The sequence below is a fragment of the Symsagittifera roscoffensis genome, chromosome 7 (genome assembly GCF_963678635.1).
Source record: "Symsagittifera roscoffensis chromosome 7, txSymRosc1.1, whole genome shotgun sequence".
Taxonomy (NCBI): domain Eukaryota; kingdom Metazoa; phylum Xenacoelomorpha; order Acoela; family Convolutidae; genus Symsagittifera; species Symsagittifera roscoffensis.
In genome coordinates, this window is record NC_087068.1 from 41,525,666 (window position 1) to 41,531,780 (window position 6,115).

General features: G+C 33.3%; 1 protein-coding gene across 2 annotated transcripts in view; it reads left to right on the forward strand.

Moving 5' to 3' along the window:
* Positions 1-6,115, forward strand: part of LOC134851311 (uncharacterized) — a 247,743-nt gene that overhangs the window by 151,040 nt on the left and 90,588 nt on the right. The window lies entirely within an intron of this gene.

Below are 6,115 nucleotides of genomic sequence, written 5' to 3' on the forward strand. Positions count from 1 at the left end.
CCTGTGATTATTTTTCCTAAAATTATGGAGGTTTAAATATTGCCATTTTGGCCAATTTGGGACAATTAACGCGCAATATATTTCTTGCTATTAACGCGTCAGCGGAATTTTCACCCGTCTTAGAAATCATTCCAAGTTGGTTGAAGGAAGATTATTTGCCGTAATTTGTATGTTACTACGAGCAAACTTATCACTTTGTACTTTATATGGCGTGTGGGGGATGATTTTATTTTTGTTCATGTTATTACTGCTCAATAGACCTTAAAAGGCAGTCGGAACATTCAGGGCTTTGCCCTGATACGAGCAGTCTTGTTGAACATTTTGGTCAACCTGAGATCTTAGATAAATTTGAAATCAGGCTAATAAAAAACAAAAAAATATATGTCTTGATCTTCTTGGTTCATGGCGGTTCTCGAATTAGCACAGAAACCGGGAAATTGTCGAAATTAGTCAAAATATCATCCTAGTACTCAGTTTCTGCTACAAGTTTTCGGTTTTTAAGGCAACTCGAAAATCCAATGACAACAATTGCAATGTTAGCTATGAAAATCAAATCAATTGAACACGTTTTTGCGCATAAAATCAGTGTTTTGTGTGTGATGTTTATAGGGACATATATATATATATATATATATATATATATATATATATATATATATATATATATATATATATATATATTAAAGACTATTTAAACATTTAAAGAACAAATAGCTTTGAGTCTTTTGAAATTTTTCAAATTTGGCTACGGATAATATACTGGGTTTCACCCAAAAAGCTGCAATTGCACTTTATAAATCTCAATATGATTTGAAAAAAATGTAAAATCTTGATTACCAATTTGTTTCAGAAGTAGATTTACCATTAATTCTTCAATCAAAGCTCAAAAAAGCCTGCAGCAGTTGGTTTTCCAATAAAGAGATCAAATTTTGTTCAGATTTTGTCAAAAAAAAACCAGTTGAAGAATTGATTCAAATTCAAATCAATAGGACCTTTCTACATTTATGGGCACCTGTCAACAAACATGTTCCAAAAAATTGTAATAAAGCTGGAAATGGTGTGAATATGGCGTTACTATATTAGCAAAAGTTCAAAATATATGACTTGTTTTCGCAAAATGGAACTAGTTTTATATATTATTTTTGTTTTTCAAATTTCATAAAAATCAAATGGCAAGCCAGTTGCAATGAAAAATTTTTCATAATTTTTGAATTTTTAAATTTGATGGAATGATCAAAAAATTGATTTCATTAACATGTTATGTCAGAGAAAAAATTGAACCAACCAAATTTGATAAAAAATGAATTGGGTGTGTTTTTATCCACCCAAAATCAGATAAAAACACCAGCGAAACGTTTTAAGTCAAAGTTTTTTATAAATGTGTTTCAATTAGTTTTAAAAATTAGTTTCTTGTTTTTTTTGTTCTTAACTATTGATTTCACCATCAATTGTTGTTTACCATAAATTTCTTTTGTAGAAAGCCGAATGAATATAATATGAACCCTTCTTCTTTTCCACTACATGCACCTTTTACGGTGAAAGTCTTGGAAAAAAAATTAATTTTTTATTTATTAGAAAAAGTAAAACTTATTTACGTTTGTAGTAATAAAAATTCAATTGATTACTTGCTATAAACTATACAATATTTTTCACTTTTCTGGAAAATAGCCAAAACTGTTCACCAAATGATCAAAATCCAGCTTGAAGTCTCTGTTTGACTTTTTTGGCCTTTCCGTCCGGACACTGTTCGACTTGTTTCATTTTTCTGGAAATCTTGGGACTTAGCTCAATTCAGAGAAAAGGAGAGAGAGAGAGAGAGAGAGAGAGAGAGGGAGAGAGAGAGAGAAATTATAAAAATATTTTGTATAAAAATTAACAGCTTGATTTACATTCTAGTGTATCTGCAGAATCGATTGCTTTTTTGATTAATACAAAAAAAGAACTTCAAAACTACTTTAAAGTTGTGTACATGAAAAATGACTTCAAGAATTTATATCATACCATTCAACCAAAAATTGACATCGAGTGTCTATAAAGTATCTTCCAAACCAAAAAAAAACGTTAAGAATGTCAGTACTAGTTTCAATTTGATCATGCAACGAACTTTTTTTGTGTAAAAACTAAACCAATTAATATCTAAAACATATGATCGCAATGAGATCCTGTTTACAGAAGATATACAAAAAAAAAGTCATGAAAAAAATTTTCCGTAAAAAATAGGAAATGAAAATGAAGTTTTTTGATGCAACTAGCTCGTTTTTCTCAAAACTTTTTTTCACTTCACAAGCTAGTTTGTTTTTAAACGAAAAAAAATTAAACGCTTTGAGACAGCTTTTCAGACAGGATCTCTGTTGGAAAAAAATAGATGAATAGTCAAATTAAATAAAAACAAGATGTTAAACGGCGAGGTTCAGAAAAAATCAAAAAATTTGTTTTGGTGGCTGTTGTCATAGTTTATTAGTAAAGTTCAACCTGACTTTGCAGAGTCAATTGTTTGTCTGATTTGAAACTTGACTATTTATGTACGTCCACTTTTGACTGATATTTTTTTCAATGAGAATTCTACTAGTCTTATCAGCGCATTTAATTTTTTCTTTACAACATCAGTTTCGAGTCCATATAGATTAGGTTCAAGTTTTTGAAGAAACAAATTTTCCGGCAAACTAAGCATTGTTGTGATTTTCTAAGTATTTTGAAAATTTTTGTGATAAAAAAACAGTTTTCTGTTTATTGAAAAACTGTATCAGATTTACTGCATTTTTGTTATAACATAAAAATATCAACTAAAAAAATAGTTGACGAAAATTACTCAGATTTTTCCAGGTTTTTGTTCAATCCAACCCAGACAAAAAATTCTGATTTGAAAAACGGCGCTCACACTTTTTGCTTAATCGGTATACATTTTGGCTTCCAGACTGATTGGACTCTTACAAATATATTTAGAACATCCAATAAGTCTGCATACAAATTGTGCAACAATCGGACATTGCGAGTAAAAGTTTCAACCGGTGGGCAAAACGCCAATTAAGGCTAGCTTTTTGCATTTTTTCTTTTCCAATCAATATACAAACGCTTTTCCAACCATTCTCTCCCTGTATTCATTCTGCGGTTTTTTGAAGTGCTCATTTGTTGGGACGAGATTAGATAAACGATCAGCAAATAACCTGAGCAAAGGATAGAGTTGTCACTCTTATAGAAGGGCTACGTAGCAGTTGTTAGACAACTGCGGATTCATACACTTCGGCGGATTCCTTAAGCAGACAAATGCTTTATTAACCAATCAGAATCGAGACAAGGAAGAAGTTAATAAATTATAATTATTTAATTTTTAAGTTTGTTTTCTCATTTTGGTCAATATATTTTCTGTCTGCTTACTGGCGAGTATGAGTACGCGGTTGTCTAAATACCCGTGCTGAATTTTGTAGTTACATTCAAATTTGGACATCAAAACTTCATACAAATCTCATATCTGTATCAGTTCTGTGGCATCTGTTTTTTCCTTGTACACGTTTCAACCAGACATGTATCAGACATGATACCTATGGAAAAAATCAGATCTTGAGTCAGATATGATCAGATCTCAAGTACACCTGAGACAGGTTTGATCATACCTGGGCCAGACTTGAAGCAGACATGATCATACCTGACTTTAATTGATCATACCTGGACCAGTCTTGATCATACCTGATGTTACATGATCATACCTGGACCAGAACTGATCATGCCTGAAAATACATGATCATACCTTGAGCAGAGATGATCATACCTGATAATACCTCATGATCATACCTCGACCAGACAGGATTAGACCTGATATTACATGATATTACCTGAACCAGATCTGGTTATACCTGACAAAACATAATCATACATAGATCAAAAATGCTTTTTGAAAACACCGTAGGCAAAAACTTAAATTATTATCAACTGACTGATCAATTATAGACGAATAATAATCAAAAAACTGAAACAAAATGAAGCTCTATATCAGTATTGGTTGTTTGTTTCAAACCTCAGCAATCTTTGCCTGATTTTTTATGTTGAAGCTGATAGTTGCCAAAGTAAAAATCTGATGTTGATGTGGTATGATTATTTAGAAATTGAGAAGTTCGAACCTAACATTGGGATGATTTACTGCAACAACCAAGTATCATAATTCTGAATTAAGTATCTATAAGGCGGAAGGGGAGGGGCAGATTTAAGGGGAACGGTAGAGGTGCTGACGCTTCCTCCCCTCTATGCAAAAATAGTGCTAAATTAACTAATAATTAAATAACTGTTAAAAAAACTAGTTTTGCAACAGATAAAAGACTGAAGCAAACTATTCGAACCAGCTGGTAAAGTCATTAAGTTCACAAGACAAAACCAATATTAAATTATGTTTCAATTTCAGGGTCTTTTATGTTGTGAAATTATCTTAGAGGGCACTAAGCGTTTGCAGTTAATTTAGAAGAGAAATCAATTTCTGATTATTTTCAATCAGTGTGGTATCCGATTGTCCGATGTATCCGATGTTTAAATCAAAGTTGAGATGCTGTCCAATTGATTTTTGAAACACGAGGTACGTCTGACCATGTTTAGTCATGTCTGGCCAGGTTAGTCATTTTCTGACCAGGTATAGTCATGTCTGACCAAGTATAGTCAAGTCTGACCAGGTATAGTCATGTCTGACGAAGTATAGTCATGTCTGACCAGGTATAGTCATTTCTGATCAGGTATAATCAAGTCTGACCCAGGTATAGTATGCAAACGGCAGAAGTAATCACTTGTGAAACAGATATGCACAGAGCTGGAAAACAGCTAGTGTCTGAGAATTGTGTGATCAGACGTGAAATTTTGAGATAAGTTCGGAAGGGTACATACCATACCGCACTCCTCTAGAAGCTTAGAAAAAAACTAGACGACAAATAAATTGGACGTGACCAGAAAAAAAAAAGAACTTAAACTAACAGTTATCGAAAATTAGACGTGATTGTATTGTTATTCTGTCTGAATTTGCTCTAATGACTTCAATTTGTTTTCGTTCGAGCTTTTGAAAATGCAAATGGACGTTTCACACGAGGCAATTTTGTAATTTTTGCATTTCAAAAAGGTTTATAATAGTCGTACGATTGTTTTTATAAATCATTTAGAATCATATTTTTGATATGGAATGGGATTTGCACTACTCTAGAAGCTTTGTTTGAAGCTTTGTTTCTAAACATTAGTTTTTGGTATCCTTTCGCTTTTTGTCCAGAATGTTAGTTTTGCATAAAATTTAACGTCCAAAGTTCCGGTTTATCAGAGCCTTCTAATTTGCTTTCCGTCTAAATTCCTGTCATCCATCGAAGCTATTATTACAGAGTTGGATATCTATAATTACTTCCCCCACTTTGGTATATTTTAACAAATATACGATCTTAAAAATAGGTAACAAAACAGGTACATATCTACGACTTTCCCCGGTCAAGGTTGTGCTTTTATGATCAGACGGTAGCGACAATGTTTTGGTATTTCCAGACTGCTGCGAGAAGAATTGGATTTTGTCTGACCACCGCGCGGTTTTTCCAGACTTTGCAGACCAAGGTAGTGTGTCCGCGACCGGCGCAAGCGAAGAAAAGCTAACCGCGACCGGCGCAACCAAAGGATATTTAACGGAAATTGTGAAAAAAAAACGACTGGAGAAAACGTTTCGACTGAGATCGACGCAGATAAAACAATCGACTGAGGAATATTTGACTGAAAAAATTGACCGGAAAAATCAACCCATCAACACAAATCCACTGTATTTAGCAGAGGAAAAAATTCAATTGGGTTCGAACGGGAGAAATTGTCGATTGATTTTAAAAGAGAACATTTTTCAACCGATAATAATTTCAACCAACAAAAAAATCGCGTTTTGAACCGAATGTGCTCAATCGAGAAACGAGATTTCCAGAATTTGTTAGCTACTTATAATCCTGTCCAGACTGAAATGGAATTTCGGTCGCAGAATTATCATTGGCGCGACCGACAAAGTCGAAAAATAGGTCGCGGACCGCTCGAGCCGGATCGGTATCACGTTAAGATTTCTTCATTTCCGCAGAGAGTGGGGGGGGGGCGAATAAATGAAGAGATTCATTTAATTATTGACCTT